This window comes from Mytilus galloprovincialis, chromosome 7, assembly GCF_965363235.1.
Source record: "Mytilus galloprovincialis chromosome 7, xbMytGall1.hap1.1, whole genome shotgun sequence".
NCBI lineage: Eukaryota > Metazoa > Mollusca > Bivalvia > Mytilida > Mytilidae > Mytilus > Mytilus galloprovincialis.
In genome coordinates this window covers 59389854-59415089 of record NC_134844.1, presented here as the reverse complement: position 1 = coordinate 59415089, position 25236 = coordinate 59389854, and the positions used below count along the sequence as shown (strand labels likewise).

At 31.8% G+C, this 25236-nt stretch overlaps 1 long non-coding RNA gene across 1 annotated transcript; it reads left to right on the top strand.

Annotated features, from left to right (window-relative positions):
• Nucleotides 1-354: 354 nt before the first annotated feature.
• Nucleotides 355-24278, top strand: LOC143083393 (uncharacterized). The gene is made up of 2 exons (XR_012980685.1): nt 355-429; nt 23683-24278. It is a non-coding gene; the product is annotated as an uncharacterized LOC143083393 (long non-coding RNA).
• The last annotated feature ends 958 nt before the right edge of the window (nt 24279-25236 follow it).

The following is a 25236-nucleotide window of genomic DNA, read 5'->3' as shown; positions in this document are numbered from 1 at the left end:
CGTGAATCCGCAACGGAAAATTTTTTGAACATGATAGACCAAAGGTTAACCGCAACTTATATTGTTGCATTATCAATCACAAAAGTGCTTTGTCGGCTAGGCGTTTCAAAGTAAAAACCAGTCTTATCTTATATGCCTCGTCATCAGAATTGATATGTAAATGCTGCATGCAGCCCATGAAAATAACTTAAAAACGCAGTTATTAGGAGTAGGAGTTTGAAGTGGAAATACAGCAAATCACAGGTAAATCACCACGCAGTATCATAGATGGCTTCTTTTCAATTGGTTGCTTCATACATCGTGGTATCGGTTTATACGTTTGTTTTGTTTATTTTCCACCCACTGAAAAGTACAATGCACTATATAAGGCGACACATAATTACGACAATTCATTCTTCTCCTAATCAACCATCAGATTATATCCAAAGGGTAAGTTCACAATTTGTTATTTTCGTAACTTCAGTAGTGATCAATACTCGTGCATTGACTTTGATGTAAATATTTGTGAGGATTTTATTCTCAAAGTAAGAATCTAAAAGGTATATCTAAAAGCACTAGTAACCCGAATTTAGCTTGAACGGACAAAAACATGTTAACGTTATTTAAATGAGATTAATCGTCATTTGATAGAGATTGACAAAAATTAAAATTTATATTTAATCCATTTCAATTCATATCAATTCATTTTAACGCCAGTCAAATAGATTTCTCTGCGGTCAATAAATTGAAATCAAGTTGGTGGTTATATGCGTCAAACTAATAGGCCATACCCCCGTTAAACTATTTTAAACAGACATTAATTTGTTTTAAACATGGATGAGACCCGGGTTTTTTACAGGTAAATCACTCAAGCAAAACGACCTCGATGTATCTATCGGTTTTTGTTTCAAACTTTATCGACTTGAGTTAATGAAATGCGTATAGTCTTAGTAATAATAATAAAATTGAGAATGGAAATGGGAAATGTGTCAAAGAGACAACAACCCGATAAAATAATTTATTTTAATATTGTGTCACATATTGATTGACCTACATATCATATAACAATATTAAAACATACATAGAACAATCAATACCCAGCCATATCATAAAGTCACATGCTTCACAATTTAAACAAAAAAATGAATAATACACGTGACATGTACATATATAAGGAATTTAATTAAAAACATTAAAATATATATGCACGCGCGGTTTAAAAATGCAAAACTTGTGAACCTGTTGAAAACAAAATAGTTAGATGTATAACATAATTTTAATTTGCTCAAATGCACTAGATCTTTATCGCACATATATATGCGTTTCAAAAATTGCCAAGTGCTATGAAAACTCGTGGCATGTAAGTAGCGTGTGGTCCTTTGCAACTATTTACGAAACTTTATGTATTCCTGTATATTTACCGTTTCTCTTTTTTCTGTTTTACTATATTGTACTCGTAAATTAAATGTATATTTACCGTTTCTCTTTTTTCTGTTTTACTATATTGTACTCGTAAATTAAATGTAGACACAGAAAACTACACGAAAATTATTTATTGTGTAAATAATTTATATCGATGTATCTTATATTTCCGGTAAGCAACAAATATTCATTCCCTAGCTGTATATTGATATATTGAAAAGCTTGTAATGAAAAACAATGTTTTGTTGAATAATAAAATTGATGTAAATAATGTTGACGTTTGTTGAATATGATACACAGTTAGTCTTGCTCAAAATTCTAAATAAAGTAGCAGCTCAATGAACTTTTAAAACTGTGTTAAATTGTAATACCGGTCACTGGCGCAAAACGGATGTTAATTGTGTAAGAGAAGCAAATATCAAACAAAAATATTGTGCTTGCGATTCTGTAAAGGGATTATTGTGATGTCATGCACCGTGACGTACTTGCAATAAATGAACATAACGATGGGTAGGTTGATTTAAGTTTAACGACATAGACTGGCTATAAGTCGGCATTCTCTCACGTCTTCTAATGCATTTAAAAGAAAACATATATTAACGTTTGTACCATTTAATCTAAGTCTACTTACCAAATTGAAATGAACATTAACATTGTTAAAAAAACAAAAATGGAAAAGAAACAATTCTGCATTGTTGTTCTCGTATAATTTCATTTACTATATTTTAGCGGAAATTTCTAAGTTAAAACTGATTGCCGTGTGAATAAAATATTTCATCTAGGTGCTCTCGTTGAAGTTCGCGTTACATAGTTAGATTAATTTCATTGGTCGGAACGTTTGCAAACTTTCTATCCAGGTGTTTTCATCGAAGTCCGCGTTCATGTTTTAATTCAATACAAAATATAAAAATAGTAAAATGAATTTCATTGGTCGGAACGTTTGCAGACTTTCATTTCAGGTGTTCTCGTCGAATTCCGCGTTCATATTTTAATTCAATACACAATATGATGTCCAATATGGAAAAAAAACCAATTTAGACTCTACGTTGTCCGAGTAAACAGATAGAATTTAGAAAAATAAAACCAGGATTTGTATACTTTGCAATTTACTCCTCGAGAAAATAAACTTGATTTATTCACTTAAATCAATAATTGATCAACTTGAACTTTGAAGAAAATACATTAATATATCTTTTCGCATCCTTTTATTTAACGTCATTAAATTCAAATAACTAAATAAAATTAGATGTATTATTTAATTCAGATTCTTTATTTCTTATAAAACTAAGTTAACGGTACAAAGAAAGATAATTTTACATATAATAACATACAGATTTTGTGCATGACAAGTTTGCACAAAACGAGCAACAAGAATGAGAGATTGGTGATCAACCTGGAGAACATACTTCTATATTGCTAATTCTAATTAATTTACACATTTTTTTCAAAACACGAGTATTTATTGGAAATAAATAAAGTGCCGAATTTCAAAATATTTACTCGGTTTACATAGTTAGGTTTAAGAAAAGCTCTTCTACATTCTGTTGGAGCTGTACAGTTTAGAATATAGTGGAAATCTCTTGAGAGTTACAAAGTACACAGTATCTTTCCTGTCTAATGATTCTACGCCATCTACCGGTTTCTATAAGTAACCGATGATTACCAGTTATAAACCTACATAACGTTATTTTATCTTTTAAAGGTAACAAGTCTAAATATTCAACTTCAAAGTTTTAAACAGTTTGTAACATAATGCTTTTGTAGAATTTTCCATTTCTGATTTCCAAGGATGCTGAAATTGGTTAAAAAATTCTCTGTTTAATTAATGCTCAGCTTTAACCATTTTGTATTAAAACCATAGTTACTCTGATTGAACCAAATATGTAAAAATCCATTTATTCAAGATATCAACTTTACTAAACACTATTTCTAGGCATATCAATAAATACTAAAATACTATATATAGCCGATAGCCCAGCAATACAGGTGGACCCCATATTTTATTAATATAAATATAATAGATATACACAATATACATGAAGCATAAGTATCAATGCACTATAAATTAATTTTCATAAGGAATTCTTTCGAAAAACGAGTAAATAGTGTTCATAAATATGGGCTCTGTCATAAACGATCGCGCCGGCAAGGAAAAACCAACAAAAACGAGTTACCTCGGTTCAAACTCCATTTAAACTGCAGTCAAAAGACAACATTTTAGATAAAGTGGAAAATTTTGGAAACCTGTGTCCAAACCCAAATGCTCGGAAGACCGTCTCGAGAGGTTCTCTTGGACTGTGTATAACTGAGTAAATATACTATATGGAATAAATAATAAATCAAGTAACTTTATAAATCCCTACTAAATACAAATTAGAATATCAATTCAATTGAAAATAAAATTTATTTCACTGTTGTCCAGTCTGATGCTTGGCTAGAAGTGACCAACAAGGAAAAATATTCCCGCTAAATATCATATATACGTGTACATAAGAAGTATCCGTATCAATAGTATTCACTAGTACCGTTATTACAATAATTTCCCACTATACTATCGAACCGTTGGAAATTATAAGTATCAACTTTACTAAATACTATTTCTAGGCATATCAATAAATACTAAAATACTATATATAGCCGATAGCCCAGCAATACTAGAACCACAAAGAAAGGGCGGGCAAAGTTCAGTTTACAACCCAAGTGTTTGTGAAACTGACATTCTCTTTTCAAATGTATCATCTATGTACCCGTCCTTACTTGTGTCGGACTTCCACCTCCCGTGTCTCTTAATGCACCTTTCGTTCACATCAAACTGGGCAGAAGCGGTAGCACCGCCCGAACGAAGAGAATGTAAATCTAGATTAAGATTAATCAGATTTCTCATCTAGACTAGCTAACCTAATATATCTATTGTACATTTTGAATGGACAAGCTAAAGTGCTACCTTTTGAAATCAAAATTTTATTACCTTGTCGGTATTGATCAGTTTTACTACGTGAAATGTGTATCTCTAAATAATCATCGAAAACTGTGATATCTTTACATTTTAAAGAGCTAAGCTCTTCGTAACGCAACAAACCTGAATAATCTATCAAAATCATGGTCAAATCACGAACTATCAATAAATCTTCTGAACTTTCGTACAATGAACATAAATCAATAAGAATAGTATTGTTAACCGGATCCTTTTTGACTACTGGCCTACCGTTCAAATGTTTTACAGATTCAGTCAGTGATTTAACATACGAATTGTTAGTAGGATCATTGAAACCATTAAGTTCATTGGCCCATTTGATAGAATATACAGCGGAGTCTATTACACTGGGAGAACAATATTTGTCAATAAGATATTTCAAATAAAGTGCAACATGAACTGGGTTAGCAGGTAATTCTGACATGTTGTGTTCATTAATAAAAGTTTTCCATCGTTTGAAATCATAAAAGTATTTTTTACCGGTAGTTTTGGCTTTGGATTCCACAATAAAGCTTGACATCTTGTTTGCTAAATTCCTAAGTTTGTTGTCCGGGGATATACCACTGTTGTCTATGGCAGCCTGGACGTTTTCTTCCAATCTTAAGCCTGCAAATAATAGTGATTACATTAAATTTCTAGTTTCTAGTCTAACATATGAAATCTCAGAATATGTTCACCAAATACGCCATTTTTACCACAACCTTTAACGACTGAGTGCTCTTTTGGTAAAAACTTTGTACCTTTAATAAATTTGGTGAGATTGTTAGATGCGAATAGCAACGGCCAGAATGGAGCTGATTTCCATTCCGGTATAACAAGCGTGCTGTTGGCTTTGTCGTTTTCTACTTTACGTACGACCATGGAAATGAGTGATGGTGGTGGAACTAACTAATTTGTTTCTGTGTTCCAGTTTTTACTAAATGCGTCAACTGCTTCAGTACCGGGATACCATATTTTAGAGTTAAATCGTTCACACTGTGTATTATAGTGTGTGACGAATCTGTCTATTGTATACGAACCCCATCAGCTATTGATTTAATCAAATATATCAGAATGAATAGCCCAATCATCGTGATCAGTGTGTCTACTGAGCTTGTCTGCGTGTGTGTTGTTCTCTCTCGGAACCCATTGTGTAATAATGTTTATATTGCTATCAACACAAGCTTGTTTAATGTCAATAGCTATATCTTGTAATTTCTGTTTCTTACTTCCTACTTTCAATATCTGAGGTACGTTCTGATTGTCTGTATAAATTTTGACGGTTTTGTCACTAAATGTATTATCAAAAGTTTGTACAAACCTATTGACGCATTCCAATTCACGCCATGTGGAACTTTCGTTTCTTTCTCGTAATGTCCAGTTACCGGCCATTTCCTTGCAAAAAAGTTTTGCATTCAAATCTGAGGTTAAATAACCACCAAAGCCTACATCTGAGGCGTCACAAAACATTTCTATATCAACAATATCAAGCTGATCGACTTTACAAATGTCGACTCCAGCATCATTGAGGTTTTGCAATGAAATAGACCAAAAATGTATTTCATTAATTGCCTTTTTGCATATTTTGACTGGTGCATCCCAACTTGCTCTACCCATGATACAATCATAAAGGTATCTAGTGTTCAATCTAACTAAGTCACCAATGACTATCTGAATAGATATCAACTGACCTACAATGCTAGCTAAAAATCTAGATCCAAAAAAATCCACCCCTTCGTTTGTTTCTTCTATTAAAAATCTAATAATCTAATCTTTTTCTCAGTTTTCATAATTTTATCTTCATTAACAAATATTTTACCTATATTTGTATCCCAAGTATACCCTAGCCATTTTAATCTCTGGCTTGGTAACCAAAAAAACTTCTCATGTGCTATCAAAAATCCTAAATTTTCTAGTTTAAATTTAACTATTTGACTGCTCTCAATGCATCTTTCAAAATTGCTATCTCCACCCAACCCATCGTCTAGAAACATTATTATCCTTTTGCCTTCTGATCGCAAATGCTTAACTACTTCTCTAAGTACTTTTGTAAATATGTACCCTGCAGTTGATATACCGAAAGGAAGAACATTGAAAACGAAATATCTCGTATTCCCATTAAAATTCCAAGCAAAACCTAAGAAAGTTCTGTGTATATCTGAGATTTCCAAATGATGATAAGCAGATCGAATATCGAAACTCAATAAATAATCTCCTTTTTGAAAGAGATCTCTTGCTATCTTAGTATCCTCGTACTTGTACTTAAATTTAAACAGTTGTGGATTCAAATGCCTACAATCTAGTACTAATCTTGGTTTATTTTTATTAAATGCTACTGTAAGTGGATTTACTACAGTTGGTTTAGAATAAACCTCAGAAATGCACCTTTTTTGAAGAAGTTTGTAAATCTCTTCAACAACAAATTCTGCATTGTTTAAAGATGATCTGTTATTTTTTCAAATGTTTAACCTCTGGTTCCGTTTTTAACGGTAACTTATACCCATTTTTAATAACATCAATAATGTGTGTACTAGTAGTAATAGCTTTCCATTCATGTAATTTTGACCTCAATTTACCTACAGGTGAGACAGGTATATCAACTTCTAGTAAAAAGTGATCACCAATGACACTTGGTTTCGATTGAGTAATTTCTATCATATGTTTATCTTCTACTTTGTTTACATTTGCACTGAATGAATTTTCAGCTTGACCAATATAACATTCTTTCATATTATTATACAAATTAGTACATTCAAAATTTTTAAATATACTTATCTTATCTTTCTTTTCAGGACAATCATTCGCCCAATGGCCCTTGTTGCCACAATCAAAACATCTCCCTGTTCTCCAAGTAGGGGTTGGATCTCTCTCTTTGGTGGAATAGGACACTTTCCTGACCTCTTCGTTGACTTTTTTAGCTTGTCGGACTAGCTTCTACGTTCAGCTCTGTTTTGCGCTCTTATCATCTTCTTTTCATCTTCGGAGTCGTCGGCAATTGGATTAGTTGTGTACTCCTTCACGACTCTCCAACCCAATTCGGATGAATCAGCGAGTTTAATGAGTTTCTGTCTGTCTCTAACAATTGCCATACCTTCAACAATCTTGTCCCTAGCTTGATGAATGGAGTCTACGGATAAATCTTGTCCGTCTAACTGTGCTTTTGCTTCCGTTAACTTCGTCAAGACTTCAACCTCATGCTTGTACTAGTTTTCGTTCCCCTTTCGTTGGAAAGTATAGTTCTCCGACAAAGTCTCCTCAATCTTGGACATCTGGGATTGACTGATATCTCGCTGAGACTGCTGGATATTTCCCTGGAATGTGGATAGTCTGTTATCTATCAAAGCTGTGATTTGGTTAAGGGTATCTTGTTGTGAAGCAGATACTGCATTTTGTACTTCTTGGACAATTACTTGCTTTACGGAATTATCTAAACCGGGGTCCGTCATATTTCACTGTTGTCCAGTCTGATGCTTGGCTAGAAGTGACCAACATGGGAAAATATTCCCGCTAAATATCAGTATCACGTGACACATGTATGTATACGTGTACATAAGAAGTACCCGTATCAATAGTATTCACTAGTACCGTTATTACAATAATTTCCCACTATACTATCGAACCGTTGGAAATTATAACTATATAGAATATTTGTCAATTTACTATCGGAACTGTTTACAATGTTAGACCAAAAAACTACCATACGGTATTCGGGTCCGTAGAAATACCGTAAAGGACCTCCTTAGTGCACTATAAGAAAAAAAAGTGAAATAAGGACCTGATCGAATGATACAACTGCTACAAAGGACATGGCATATAAAAATAGACTTGGTAAAAATACATAATTTCAAATTGTTTAATTATATATGTTTTAATAAGAAAGTTATTTAATGTTTTCTCGGCACTCGCCTCAATCAGTTGATTGTCACCGTTAGTGTAATCGGTAGAAGTTCAAATGTTCTCTCAACCATGACCTGTTTATAATCCGATTGTATACTGATTAAACGTGCCGGATTAAACATGTATATGGTATTTCAAATTGTCTGCATGTTTGTAATATTTTTTATTTCTAACGTAATAGTTTATTTCCGACTCTTATTTTCGGATTTTTTTTATCTTTTTAATTTTAAAATAACAAATAATTGTGAACTCATCACGGAAAGGTGAGGATCGATATTTGATTGCTTAATATCCAGTGGCCAATATTTAATTCATTTTTCTGATGTCAGGAACCATGCCTCACAGCAAGGTTTTTCAATTGATCATTTGTTGAAAGAACACAGGCAAATACAATAAGATTGTATTGACTATATTTGATGCCATGGTCTCTATATGATGATTTATTATGTTTTATGCATGGGACACTAAACTCATATTCAACAAAAACAAATTTATTCAGATTTTTATGAAGCCACCGTACTAACATCTGCTTTCGCTTATTTTTGTTGTAATAATTTTTTTCTTAATTTTCCTTGTCTTTTAAAATTTTAAAATATAATTCCATCACTAAATTTTATTTCATGCCAAAAATAAGAATACGAAGGTATTTCTGAAATGCTATATATAACTTAGCGAAGTGCCTGTCCGGAGCCTGTAATTCAGTGGTTGTAGTTTGTGTATGTGTTACATATTTTTTTTTTTTTTTTTTTTTTTTTATATAAATAAGACCGTTAGTTTTCCCGTTTGAGTTGTTTTACATTGTCATATCAGGGCCTTTTATAGCTGACTATGCGGTTTGGGCTTTGCTCATTGTTGAAGGCCGTACGGTTTTCTATCCGAGTTAACAAAATAAAATTTGAGCTGTTTTATAAGTATATATATAATGGTGCTTCGTTTTTAAGGGATTGGAATTCTTTAAAATAAATTTATCTATTCATCCATATATTCGTTTTGTTAAAATACACTATTTCACTTTTTTTTTTTTTTGTCTTTAGGAAAATGTTTTTTTCCTGTGCTATATTCTACAGTTCGCTACTTCTCCATTTTTGAAGACAGATCATGATCAATTACCATTGTTGCTTTATATATTTCGGTGTATAACAAGTTTAATAATGATATATAGTGACATGTGTACAGTAATAGGTTATATATATAGTGTATATATCTTGTATAATAGTCCCAAATATAGACCTTCTAAAAATTTAATCTGACCATTTTCCGTACGCTCGTCGTATTGCGTGCGAGTACCAGATGACATGTTGTGAAGCAGCTATACTATTGAAGATAAACTTCAACAACACACTTTTTTTCATACAAGATATGTTTTTAGAACTGAAAGTCGCATTTTGTTCTTATGTTGAAAAGAAACCAACAAATATTTGTTTTAAAAAATTCTGAAACTCTCCCCCTCCATCTTTTTGTCCATCTGATGGGTTAAGCCTATTTCAACTGATTTTGGTAGTTCGTTCTTATGTTGTACTGTTATACCACTGTCCCAGATAAGGGAAGGGTAGGGATCCCGCCACATTTTTTATGTACATGTATGTGTCTGTCCCAAGTCAGGAGCCTGTAATTCAGTAGTTGTCGTTTGTTTATATGTTACATATTTATTTTTCGTTCATTGTTTTTGTTATATGAATAACTTACATTTGTCGGTTTGTGGGTCAGGGGGAAGGAGGAAAGGAAGGACTGCATGACTTCACCCTTGTCTATCATCTTTTTAAAATGTTACAATCAAAGAAAACTAGTTTCAATCTATATTTCCATATGAATCCTTAAAAGTTTGCATAGACCATGATGACTCCAAGATTTCGAAACAAAGCTGTGTGTCTTTCTTTTGGGCGCCTTTAAGTTAATATTTGCAGTAAATATGATGACCAAATTATGTGCATGTTAAATATGATGATTGCCTGAATTTGTTTTTGTATTTTTTATTTCAACTTATTTTTGTTGTAACGTTGCTGTCATGTTCCATTATACAAATACTTTTATTCTTGGGTCAAGATGAAGATATTGCATTTTGTTTCATGTACAGTGGCAAATACTTGCATGATGAGAACAAGGTATCAATAGATTAAAAAAATAGAAAACAACGTTTAATAATTTATTGCGTCCGAAGCCCTTTTCTGGATTTACCTTCATCAAGAACGCTCATACTCAAACATTTGAAATCCGCAGATGGACTGTCATAACCGAAAATCGTCGAAGAGCTATACGTAGGTCCTTTAATAGGGATTGATCGGGGAAAAGTAGAGGAATTTCGACAACCACCATCTGAAAATGTGTGTATAAGGAATAAGGACATAATTTTTCTCCATTGCATCAGCATGCAGTCCACACATGTTCACAAATTAACAATAGTTGTTGCAAAAGTTCTTGACATGCAGTAAGCGTGAAACTCTTCCTTCCCGAGGCCACTGACTCGTCCCTATTGTAATCATATCATTGTATTATATGATTTACCATTTATTCAATAGGGTCATATTAAGATAATATTATATAAGTATCTTCTTCTGAAAACGGTAGAGTTTAACTTCCCTGAATATCTTCCGGACTATTTCCAAAGAGTCGTCGTCATTAACAAAATAAAAAGAAAGATATCTTCTAGGGTATATTTTTTGAAGTTCTAACCAAAACATTATTGCGTTTCTTAAAATTTGTTAACCTTATTATGTGCCACAGCAGCTTTTCGGATAAATTGATACAGGTATGCACACAATGATTAAGAAGAATAGCATACTTTACCAAAAACGAATAAAATGAAAACAGGAAATTGCCGAAGACAACAATCTGACCAAATAGCAGAATAAAGACAACGAATGTATATTAATTCTTTGACCTGAACGCCACACTTAAATCCGAAAGCAAAGCTATTATGTTTTTTCAGATGCATATCAATTAAAGTTATTTTAAGGAAATGTCTTTCAATGCAAAATTTTGAATATCATTTTATATATTTTTTTTAAACTGTCACTAACAATACAATACATCTTTTTAAACTTGTTTGTGAAATATTAATACTATAAAATGCTTCGATTTTTTTTACCTCCAAGTGAAAAAAACTCGTTGAATAAGAGGATGTTATTTTTTTTTTTTTTTTATTTCAATTGAAATATTTCAATGCAAAAACTTTTGTATTTTAATAAATCTGTCTGTCTGCCAACTATCACACAAGATGTCTATCCAACTAAGAAATGCTTAATCATCTTTAGATTGATTTTCATATATGAAACGATGTGTATTGATTTTACTTGGTTCAATGTTCAGTGGCAAGTATTTCATATATGCGCAGGTCCTGAGACAGAAAATCAAATTATTCCTTCACTTATGGTCTTCAAAAATAAACGATTGCGGGATGACGGACAGGAAGATTTCAAACGTAAGAGTGTGAACTAGCTGTCAGTAACTTAAAGTACTCTCAGATCTTTTCTTGCTAGTATCTTTTTATTGTTCTGGTAAACAAGTGATTCTTTCATTGTTGAAACCCTCTAGCGGCTATAAAGATGAACAGGAATAAAAACGCTGACCATTGATAATTTGTATGTTTGTTAAGCAATGACTTTGTGTGCGATTAGATCCCGTGTACGTTTATACCATATTCCTTTATTTTTTATAAAAGCGTCTGTCTTGACAGTAAGTTGACACGACTTAATACAAGTTAAACCATTAAATTTAAGACACCAGATGGGAATACACAAAAATTTGACTCCAAGAAGGATAAATTTTGTCTTATATAAAAATCGGTAGTTTTTACCGATATATTTGTTTTTCGATTTTTATCGGATATAATAGTTATTTTGAAAAATACAAACGATAATTTATCATTAAAGTTTCGTATGCATCATAAATCAAGCTCCGGCAACTTTTGACTTGTTATAATATAAATAGTAATAATTTTCATCGGAGAAAAAGATAGATATTTTTGTTGTGGTTGGAATAATCGTAAACGTGTTATATTTCTAAATTCTATTTGTTGAATCGGACATCGTAGAGTCTAAATTTGATTTTTTTTTGCCGAACTGGACTATTTATTCTGCCATAGGCGACAATACTAAAATTTTCTAAATTTACCACATTTTATAATAAAAACTTGGATAAAACAGTTATGTGTGGTGTACTTTATTACTCTATTTAAAAAAATTAAGCCAAATAGTATCATGACTAATTTCCAACGGAGCTTGTTTATGTTATTCATGCCCACCGTCATTTTACACAAAATTTATGAAATTTTGGAAGCCTTTTCGAATAATTCTCTAGCAAATATTTCAATAGGTTTTAAAATTTACATTGTAAATTTACACACTGCAGATATTCATAGATAAATAAAAAAAATATATTGTACCCTTACATCCAATCACAGCGCTCCTAATTTGACTTCCTTCACCTGCCTTGGGTACACAAAAGGCCTACCTAATGCTGGGAAAATGTAATACTACCGTTGTCCCTTCATATTGTGTATTGAATTAAAACATGAGCGTGCACTTCGATGAGAACACCGGGATTGAAAGTTTGCAAACGTTCCGACCAATGAAATTCATTTTAATATGTAACGCGAACTTCAACGAGAGCACCTAGATGAAATATTTCATTTATACATAATAGTTTTTATTTAGAAATTACTGCTAAATGTAGTTAATAAAATTATTTTAGAGCAAAATGCATAATTGGGTTTTTTTTCCATTCTTGTTTCTTTTTTTTATTAACAAAGTTCATGTTCATTTTAATTTGATAGGTAAACTTATATTAAATGCCCCAAACGTAAATGTAAGTTCTTTGAAATGCATTAAAAGACGTAAGAGAATGCCGACTAAGAGCCAGTCAAGATAGTTAATAAACTTAAACCTACCCATCGTTATCGCAGACCAAAATTTATCTCAAATAAACAGAATACATGTTTATTTGTTGCATGCATTTTTGTACGTCAAGGTGCATGACAGCACAATAATCCCTTTACAGAATCGTAATCACAATTCAGGTTTCAACTCCATTTAGTGGAGTGACAAAGCCAACTTTTTTCAACTTTAATGGACCACCCTACCAGCAACTTTTGACTAGTATAAGGATTGCATTTGATTTATATCTCAAAACGGTACAATTTGTTTTGCTTTACATTGGTTAAATAACAAAATGTAAGTTTCAGAAATTTAAAGTTTAATTTCGGCTTTGACTTCTGGGATTGTGTCGTTTAAAGTAAAAGACGAAAATATACAGATGTACATGTACATTCTCACAAAAAAGAAGATGTAGTATGAATGCCAATATTCATAATTAAATCATAACTATTGTTCTCCCCCTATTGATGAATCTATAGTATATGCCACTGAACGTTAAACGATCAGCCTTTAATTCATCCATCTTATCCTTTTAGTTTTGTGATAATTTGCATATCAAATACACGAAACAACTGTAGATTTGCACTAAAGTCAGAAGGCCGGAAGTATTGCACATATAAAAAAAAAAATCATTCACAACCCTACGTTTTGATTCCATCACAAAACGACACTTTATAAATTTCACGCATCCGCATTATGAAGATTAAAATGCTTTTAGTTGTCTGTACGTTTTTTTTTTTATTTATGCTGTAAAGTAAAGTAAAGTAATCTTTATTTAAAGTCGGGTTGCATATATAAATAATAACAAAGAACATGATCCATAAAGAGCTCTTTAACCGACTAATATTCTTAAACAAAACATACATGCAAAAACATCAGATACACATACAACACAAACATACAGACATCACATATATATATATTAATGCATAGATAGCACATGTAGAATAAAAGCTAAGCAAGATATATTAAAACAAGTGTCTAATATCAGCACATATATAGTAGCACATAGTATTTATATCAGAATAGCACATGCAAACTTAAACACTATAAGCACAGACAAAAGACTGCATGCAGCTATATCAAAGGTAATGCATAAGCAAAAAAAATAAATGGCTAAATAAAAAATAAAAATAACTGCAAAAAGATAAAACATAAAAACAACAAAACAACAAAACAAACAGCAGGCTTCAAGATCAAGTTATGGGGTAGCAAGTAAGTACATTATTTACAAGAACTGCATGTACATTTTTCTGAAAAACACCACGTGGAGATAAAGTTTTTGATCTGGCCAAAAGTTGATAAGCTCCTTGCCTCATTTGGCAAGAGGTTCCAGAGTTTTGCTGCCTCATAACTAAAGCTTTTCTTACCATACCTTGTTGTTTTTGGCCGTGGTATATCTGCTATGCCTTTGTACCTGAAGTTATATGTTTTTTCTTTAATATTTACTAAATTATGTAGGAATTCTGGACTTGATTTATTAATTATTTTATAAGTCTCTAATGCCATGGTTTTCAATCTTCTGATTGTTAGTGCTGGTAGCTTAGACTGTTCAAGAATTGTATTGTAAGAATTTGTGTAGTCGTCATAAATAAATCTGAATGCTTTTTCTTGTATTTTTTCTATTTTCTTTGTGTTTTGTTCACTGCAGAAGTGCCATGTAAGAGGACAGTAGCTGAGGTTTGACTTGATAAATGAGTGGTACATGTATATTGTAAGTTTTGAAAGTCTGGTGAGATGAGTGCCAATTATTTTTAGAACGTTTAGTTGTCGTGCAGCTTTTTTGCAAATATTTGAGATGTGAGTGTTGAAATCCAGTTTAAAGTCTATTGTTACACCAAGAAGTTTCACTTCGTCGTCACATTTTATGTTGAATCCATTTAGGTTGAAAATAATATTTTGAGTGTGTGTTTTTTTACCTATGGAAATTGCTTGGAATTTTTTCTGGGTTTGCCTGCATTTTGTTGAAAGAGAACCATGAGATTAGGGAATTACTATCTTCCTCTAAGGGTTTAATTACTAATTCCAATGTAGTACCTGTTTTTTGATAGGGTGTTATCATCAGCATAGTTGTATGAATCACAGTGTTTGACAAAAAGAAGTAAATCATGTGGGAAACAGTCAAAAGTTTTACTTAGGTCCATTAATATAGCCGCTAAATATTTATTGTTATCCAGTGCCTTTTTCCAATCTTCCAAAATTTTGAGTAATGTTGAGTGGCAGCCATAACCAGCTCGAAAAGCCACAAGAAAATGGTCGAAAATATCATCAAAGTATTTAGTAAGTTGATATTCTATGGCTGTTTCAAAAATTTTAGATATAGCAGGTAAAACACTAACTGGTCTATAATTACCCTTTTCAAGAAGACTATTTTTTTTTTGTGAACAGGTGCCACTTGGGCAATTTTTAATGAGTCTGGAAAAATGAAAGTGGATAATGATAAATTTACAAGCTGTGTGATAGGTTTAATCACTACAGGTTTAGCAGCGTGTACAATATTTGGTGATATACCATCTATATCAGTAGCCTTTTTAACATTTATTTTACCAATTCTTTTAGAAACAAATTCCTCATTTATAGGCTGAAAAATAAGTTTATTTGATGTTGACCCGTTTGAGTATTTATTACTTATAGCTTCTATACTTGGGTGTTTGTCATTCACCTGTATGTTGTTGTCACCAATGTTTTTTGCAACATTAACAAAAAAGTCATTAAAATTTCAGATATTTCTTGTTGGTTCGTGATGATTTTGTTGTATTCCTGCAGTATGGTTTCTTTTTGGCTGGTGCATCCTTTGTTTGTAAGGAATGGCTTTACTGTTGGTCAGATATCTTTCGACTGAGAACCACCTGTGCAGCGTTCTATGAAGTATCTATTTATGGATTGTTTTTTTAAGTTTAGTGACAAAATTTCTTTGTGTTTTGTATGCATCCCATGTCTTGCTTTATTCATTTTTTTGAAATTTGTTGTACAGCATTTTCTTTTTATAAATTGCAGATTTTAACTGTTTGTTCATGTATGGTATCTGTTTAGATAGTATGTTTCTTTCTTTAAAGGGTGCATGTTTATTTGCTGTTTCAATAAACTTCTTGTTGAAGTTTTCATACTCAGTATTTATGTTATTATGTGGGTCAACATCCCAATTTAACTCATTCAAATCAGTTGTATTCCATTTAGTCCTGCAATTTATTGATTGATAGATAGAAATATCAAAGCAATTCTTTTAGTTTATCTAATTAAATATACAATTAATTTTATTTAGTTATTTGAATAAACTAACCTTCAATTAAAGGGTGCGAAAAGACATATTAAATTAATGTAACTGTTTCAATAAATTGCATAGTATACAAATCCTTGTTCTAATCTGAGACGACTATAAGTCATATTATAGTAGCCTCAGTTCTAATATAAAAAGTAATAATTTTCATCGGCGAAAAATTCATTCATTCATTTCTTTATTTCCTATATCAAAAGATTCAATGAACAACATATATGTTAACAAATTAAATTACAAAAGTTTACAAAACAGGCAACACAATACAATATTACAATATTACAATATTTACAATAATTATAGCATATTACTAAAAGAACATTTTAAGAAAATTGCTCTCACTAACGACAGTTCATGTACTAGCACGCTACTGTATCACCCTTCTCGTTACTCTGCTATACTCAGCAACACAGAGTGCAACGTGTACGTGGCACAAACTAAGAAAACTGTCAGTGTCGATATTTACTGTTGTTATGTACTTGCCCATAAGAATGCATTATAACTGTTCATCATCGTATGAAAACAGTTCGACAAATAATTGCAATGGAAACCTTTCAATAATGAAATCCCACCATGTATCTCTGATTGATTGAGTACCACAACCACTACAACACGCATGTAGGTACACATCAAGAATTAAATGGTCTGTCGCATAGCTCGCAAGTGCATCCCGTGTTATTAGGGATGTCAGTTAGTAACTTTGTTCTGAAGTATGCGTTTATGATTTCTCTTGATGATCTAGCGCATTTCCAGAAATCAGGGACTTTGACCGAGAGGTAAATATTTCTAAAACGAGAAATGTTATTGTCACTCTGTATTCGACGAGTCCATTCATCAGTTTGTACTTTGGTTACAGTACTATTTACTATAATTTTCCAAGATTGCTTTGTAGGGAAAAGTCCATCTCGCATAAAGATAATCACATATTCATGATGATAATATTTCAATTGTATAAGATATCCATAATTTCTTGAATGAACCCATAATGTTTACGTTCAGTGTCTATAAAATAAGAGTACAAGCGCACAAAAAATAGTTTTTTTGGTCAGGAATTTACCATTAAAACATAAAACTTTTGTTGAAGTAATAGGATTACATTGCATTACACAAGATTTCTTCGCATTGAAGCAAAATCGCCATCTATTAGCATAGTCAGCACATGTATCTAACATTCGCTGTAAACCTGACGGGGTTGTGCCAATACATGAAATGTCGTCAGCGAGAGCAAGAGAGCAACTGGCTATATGATACACCCCTGTTTTTTTGGTTACATTTTTCAAGTTCAACCAACATTTCGTTTATAAATATTAAATATAATAACCCAGACAATACTTCTCCCTGCCTTACACCTTGTAATACAGGGAAAAAATCAGAATGACATTGGTTAACAACTACAGAACTCATGGTACCAATATGACAGTCATTTATAACTGACCACATTTTGCCTGTTACCCCTATATTATACAATTTATACATTAATCCAATTCTCCATATAGTATCAAAAGCTTTTTTACTATCTAAAAATGCAACAAATATTTTACTGAATAATTCAAGGTTATGATAAATAGTCTCATGTAGGTGAAATGATGCTGTTAAGCAACTAAGATACTTTTGAAATCCTTGCTGTTGGAGATTCAGACATCGTAGAGTCCAAGTATGATTTGTTTTACCGTACTGGAATTCATAATGTCAAGGAGTTGTATAGTTAGATTAACTATACAAATCCACAACAAATGGAAGTTTTTGACGACCTTGACTGGCTATACAGCCCTTGGACGGTCGGCCCTGGCTTGCGCCTTTTTTGGCATTAAATAATTATTTTTTTTACAAATTAAGAGGCAATGCCAGAGAAAACCAGGCAGAACTTGGAAATTTTGTTCAACAACCTTTTTGAGATAAATGTGTTTTTGTATTGTTTGCACCTTGTTTTGTTGGGCAATGACACTTTTAAAAGTCATATTGGGTTTTTATGTTTAAAAAATGAATTTGATTTTACAGTAAATTTGACTGCGTATATAGGGAAATACGGGTATTAATTTCTCAATAAAAACAGCCTACAATATAACAATTGATATATATTCTAAAAGATGACCATGAATACAACAGGAAATGATAATAATATCTCTGGTATCTGTTGATAATGTAAATGTTTTAATGCAGTAAAATGTCTGGAAACAGCGGTTTTACTTTCAACTTTTTGGTGTTTAGACATACCAAAAGTGATACTCTTCAATTTAAAAACCGATAAAGGTTGTAATGTTGTGATAAAAAATAACAAATCCTTAATATTGTGTATTGAATTAAAACATGAACGCGGACTTCGATGAGAACACCCAGATTGAAAGTTTGCAAATGTTCCGACCAATGAAATTCATTTTCCTTGCATATTGTGTATTGAATTAAAACATGAACGCGGACTTCGATGAGAACACCTAGATAGAAAGTTTACATACGTTTAAACTGTAAACTTCCCATGTAAAAGTCAAAATAAAACCTGTAAACCTCCTTTATAAAAACATATAAAGACTTTAAAATATGTATATAGTGTATATAATGTTTTTGTGTTACGATTGTTAATTTATTCTTCAATTATTTTTTTGGTGGTGGAACTGTTCGACATACAAAGTATGGTTACCCTATAAAGGGTGTAAAGATCCAGAGAAGACGAAGTTCTGACCAATGACATTCATTTTAATATGTAACGCGAACTTCAACGAGAGCACCTAGATGAAATATTTTATTTATACAACAAGTAGTTTTAACTTAGAAATTTCCGCTCAAATATAGTAAATACAATTATATGAGAGCAACAATGCAGACTTGTTTCTTTTCCATTTTTGTTTTTTTAACAATGTTTATGTTCATTTCAATTTGGTAAGTAGAATTATATTAAATGCCCCAAACGTAAATATAGGTTTTCTTTTAAATGCATTAGAAGACGTGAGAGAATGCCATCTTATAGCAAGTCTAGGTCGTTAAACTTAAATCAATCTACCCATCGTTATCGCAGACTAAAATTTATCTCATATATACAGAATACATGTTTATCTATTGCAAGTACGTCACGGTGCATGACAGCACAATAATCCTTTTATAGAATCGTGAGCACAATATTTTTGTTTGATATTTGCTTCTCTTCCACAATTAACGCCCGTTTTGTGCCAGTGACCGATATTACAATTAAACACAGTTTTAAAAGTTCACAGAGCTGCTACTTCATTTAGAATTTTGAGCAAGACTAACTGTTTATCGTATTCAACAAACGTCAACATTATTTTCGTCAATTTTATTATTCAACAAAACATTGTTTTTCATTACAAGCTTTTCCATATATTAATATACAGCTAGGGAATGAATATTTGTTGCTAACCGGAAATAAAAGAAACATCGATATAAATTATGTACACAATAAATAATTTCTGTGTGGTTTTCCGTGTTTACATTTAATTTACGAGTACAATATAGTAAAACAGAAAAAAGAGAAACGGTAAATATACAGGAATACATAAAGTCTCGTAAACAGTTACAAAGGACAACACGTTACTTACATGCCACGAGTTTTCATAGCACTTGGCAATTTTTGAAACGCATATATATGTGCGATACAGATCTAGTGCATTTTAGCAAATTAAAATTATGTTATTATACATATAACTATTTTATTTTCAACAAGATTCACAAGTTTTGCATTTTTAAACCGCGCGTGCATATATATTTTAATGTTTTTATTGTAATTCCTTATATATATGTATATGTCACGTGTATTTTCCATTCGTGTGTTTAAATTGTGAAGCATGTGACTTTACTAAGACTATACGCATTTAACTCAAGTCTATAAAGTTTGAAACAAAAAACGATAGATACATCGAGGTCGTTTTGCTTGAGTGATTTACCTGTAAAAAGCCCGGGTCTCATCCATGTTAAAACGAATTAATGCCTGTTTAAAATAGTTTAACGGGGGCGTGGCCTATTAGTTTGACAAATCTAACCCGGCGGAGGACATTTGAGCGCATTGATAGGACATTTGAGCGAAAAAAATAGGACGTTTGAGCGTCAAAGTAGAACCCATTTGAGCGCAAGAATTTTAACCCATTTTATCGAAAATTAAAATTGTCAAAGCCCATTTTAGCGAAATAATTTTAACCCGTTTTAGTAAATAAATAATATATTCTAAATTAAAAAATGTTTATTAGACTCAAGACAGCACTATATAAAACATGTCCGTTACAATACAGCACTAATGTTAAAAATCTGTTCTAGTCTGGAATTTATAAGCTAGAGAACGTACGTAATGAGTCTAGATATAGCCCCTGTACAAAACTGTTCATATAATTGCATTAGGAACTGCTCTTTCTCTTGATATTTTCTCGATTTCGGTGCACATTCCTCTATACCTCGTATCTTTATATATGTTCGTGTTTGTAATGAGCTATCGAAAATACAGGTGAGCGGATTAATCCAGTGCTTAAATAAGCTCTAATGTTGGCGCTCAAATGTCTCCTAGTAGTTTATTTTTTTCGTTCAAATGTCCTGCGCCCAATCTAACCACCAACTTGATTTCAATTGATTGACCGCACAGAAATCTATTTGACTGGCGTTAAAATGAATTGATATGAATTGAAATGAATTAAATATCAATTTTAATTTTTGTCAATCTTTATCAAATGATGATCAATTTCATTCAAATAGCGTTAACACGTTTTTGTCCGTTCAAGCTAAATTCGGGTTACTAGTGAAGTGTTTCTATTTTAATATTGCCTTTATCAAGTCAAGAATATGACGGTTTTTTTTTCACTGGTTCTATTGATTGATAACGTTTGATTTTATCAGTTTTTATGGACTTCCCTTTGAATTTACCTTGGAGTACGTTATTTTTGTTATACCATTTCCAATATTATATAATGCTGTTAAAGACAATTTAAAATCTAATACACTTTTATAGGTAAAACTTTGCACCAAAAGATATGCTTAACAAAAATGAACTAATTTGTGACTGAAACACAATACATAGCTTTTCGTTGGTTATAATAAATATGATAAAGTTCAAATATTCTGTCGAACAAATACTCAAAATTGGTAAGTCGCTTTTATATGCATTATAATTTAATCATATTTACGGAATTATGCTTTAAAGTTTTTAAAACCTAAAGTACACATATGACGCTGTAATACTGTGAATATTTGGGAAAATAAAAGGACTGTTGAAAAGTGACATTGGAGTAAAACCTCTTTGCGTTATGTTAAAACGTGAATTTAAGTATCCATTATAAGGAGTCTATTTTGATGCTTAGTATTTGTAAAGAGTTTTAACTTAGTTAAAAGCGGTTCAGGGATATTTTTACGTAGTCAACAAAACCAGGCTTTATACTCCTTACTTAAACATTATGCAACAATTTCGCGTACAGATTTTGTCATGAATTGTTATAGCATTTTGTTTATTTGTATACTTTTTGGGGATCGAGTAAAACAGAACAAAGTAACTGACATGTTAATAAAAAGTATACTTATAATTGAAAATACACGCAACATAGAAATACATGACCACTGGTGTCGAGAAAAAGTAATATAAAAATAAGGAGATGTGATATGATTGCCTATGAGACAACTCTCGACTAGAATATAAATGACATAGACATTTCCAACTATATGTCACTTAAACGAACTAAACAATTTCGACAAGCTCTTGTAGGTTATATCTTATATGGCACTCTGGATTATTATAGTTTTAATGAATGGGTGTTTTTATAATGGCCCTGTTATATGTCCAAGGTCTGTAATAATGGTCGAGGAAGTCTGTACAGACATCCGAGGCCATTATTACTGACCGAGGACATATAGCAGGGCCATTATAAAAACACCAATTTCTTAATACATTTATTAACCAACTTAACAAAAGTGTATGTGTTGCTGCCAACTTGATGTACTCTCTTACTCTTTTAATGACAGTTTAGTTTGAAAAAAAAACAATTTGTTCTTAACCATGATAAAGCTTTTAAATATACCAAATATCCAAGATATTAAGTTGAAAGAAGTTATGTGTTGAAAAATAAAGTGAACAGTGATCCCTTTATATGGTTATTTAATGTTGGTTGCTGGTTACTAAATAAAATACAAAAAGGTATTATACTCTTTACAACTCAATTTTATTAACTTTACTAAAAACCCTACCTGGGCTTAATACAGACAAACTGGGTATTAATACAGGGTCATTATAGAAAAACAGGGCCATTACAGAAAAACAGGGCCATTACAGAAAAAAAAAAAACAAGGCCATTACAGAAAAACAGGGCCATTACAGAAAGTATGTAATTTTTAATAAACAGTCATTCTTGGCTATAATGTACTTAGTTGGTTAATAACTATTGGTATTCATCAAGTAGCTTGATATGTTACACTTTAGGCCTAAACATATTTTATACGCAAACTAATAAATGGTAATTCAAAACAACAAATAAATTGCTTTTCGTATGTTTTGGAGAACAAAAGTAGCATTAAACATATGCATTGAAAACAAAGCCGTCTAGGAACAGCTTAAAATGATAATTTTGCCAAAGAAAATGGTACTTTACCATAAATGTTTAGTATTTTTAACATATTGTCTTTTATATTAAAGGAACAGTGGTAATGTGTATCATGATTTACTTCACAATAACACATACAATTGTAAACCATTCATAAATAACGATGCGTACTCATCATAGTTGTTAGTCTAAAAAAAATAGCTTACGTTAGATCATTAAAAACATTAAAATGTTAAATTTAGTTAAGATTATATTGAACAATTTAAATGAACGTTTAACGAAATTCAAATTTGTGAAACGAAACATGAATTGATCCGTTGAAGAAGATATTTGAATTTTTCAAAAGCATGATTGCATTTATTTAATTATAAAATAATGTAACAAAAATTCACTTTCATTTTTTTACTCGGAGACCAAATGTATACAAAACTATTCCTGTAGACGATGTTTCCAGAAAAAAAACCCGTATGCTAACGGGTAGAAGACAACATTCTTGACAAAAGTCCATTGGAAATGTAAATCAAAACACAAATAAGGAGAAAAGTTCAAAATGATCAAGTTCTCCCGTGAACAAAGCCACAAAAATAAGTTAAAGAATGAAATGCAGATTCAAATTAGAGACATATTATTAAACAAAAGTCTTTGCAAATATACTAATGTAATTTATTTCTTTAATTCATCATGCATTTTTGTCCTATGCCCTCAATTGTACAATATAATTAAATGTAAAGAGTACTACGTAACTCTACTACTACTTTTTTTCAGACACAACACAGTAACAATGAGCTACTATACGATATCCATGACAAGAGACAGCAAAACCTTTTACATGTCATACGACACAAGTACGACCCCAGTGGTGAAAGTTGACGCATCCTGTCCTCCTCCAAAATGGGAAGTTATTCGAATGTCTCGTCCAAATGAGTATGCTTTTAAAGATGTTGCCAGCTCGTACTTCCTGCATGTGGACAGTACCGGACACGTTACCTGTGTACCAGGAAGACCAGAGGGTACAAGTTTCACCCTTCCAGGAGGCCTAGGAAAATCAAAAATGACGAATTTTTCTCTTACACCTAATATTACATTGTATGTCGACGGTGGTTCACATCAAGTCTCTGGAAAAAATGGAACTGAAGGACAGGAGTGGGTATTTCAACAGTAAATGCGGATGGTGATTTATACTGTATCAACAATGACGATATCGCTTAACTATAATATTAACTCTTACAACACAAATTAAAGACTTTTCCCCTTTTTTAATCTGACTTTTAGAAACATTATATTTGCTTAATGCATGCTTGTAACTTGCAATAATATATTCAATTTCAACCGTTTTTTCGAATTAAAACTATCTATGACAATTCGTGTTTGTATTTATTCATAACAAAACTATCATGTACCTTTTCCATGAGGTTTAAATTCCGCCCGTTCGGGTGAATTAAAGTGTTGCATATTCGAAGTTTGTATATCGATAATGACTCAATTTGACCTTGAGATGTATTTTGACTTTTGTGTCATTTAGTTGTTATCTCATTGCAGTACAACGTTCATCATCTTCTATTTTCATCATGAGTTATGTTATATAAATGTGTCGTAGATCAAATGTATTTGTTCAGTGTATGTTTACTTGTTTTTGTTAATATTTCTTTTTGATCGTTTTAATCCATTTCAATTGATATGTTATAGTGTGTCTTTCTATGTTGTAATGTCATATTACTGTTTCGGGTTAGGGTGAAGGTTGGCGTATGTTATAACGTTTAAACCCACTGCATTTGTTTGCACCTGTACGTAGTCAGGAACCTGTTGTTCAGTGGTTGTCGTTTGTTGATGTGGTTCATAAGTGTTTCTTTTCACATTGTGGTTTCAGGAGTATAATTTTACAAGCCGAAGTAAAAAGGTTTTATTTCAAGCATTTTGATAGAGTGTCAATGTTTCAATATGAAATAAGATATGGGGTATACTTGAATTAAACAACATTACATCTCCACAATAAAATATGTTAAGACATCTGCTGTTACTAGAAATGTCTTTGTCGTATGACATGCCTAATTCTGAATAAAATTTTGAATATATTATATTGAAACTACCAGTGTAAATACCATATAGTTTACGTATTTATATTGGTCGATGCACTTTCAAAAGATAGGTCATACAGAAACGTCATTGAAAAGTGCAGAAAGATAAAGTCTTCTTGGAGGTGACCAGGATATTGACGAACGAACTTACGAAAGCGTAACTTGACGAATCGAACGAAACGGGAGCTGCTGTATTATACATAGTAATGTATCTATAATACTAAAATTACGAGGTCCAATTTGT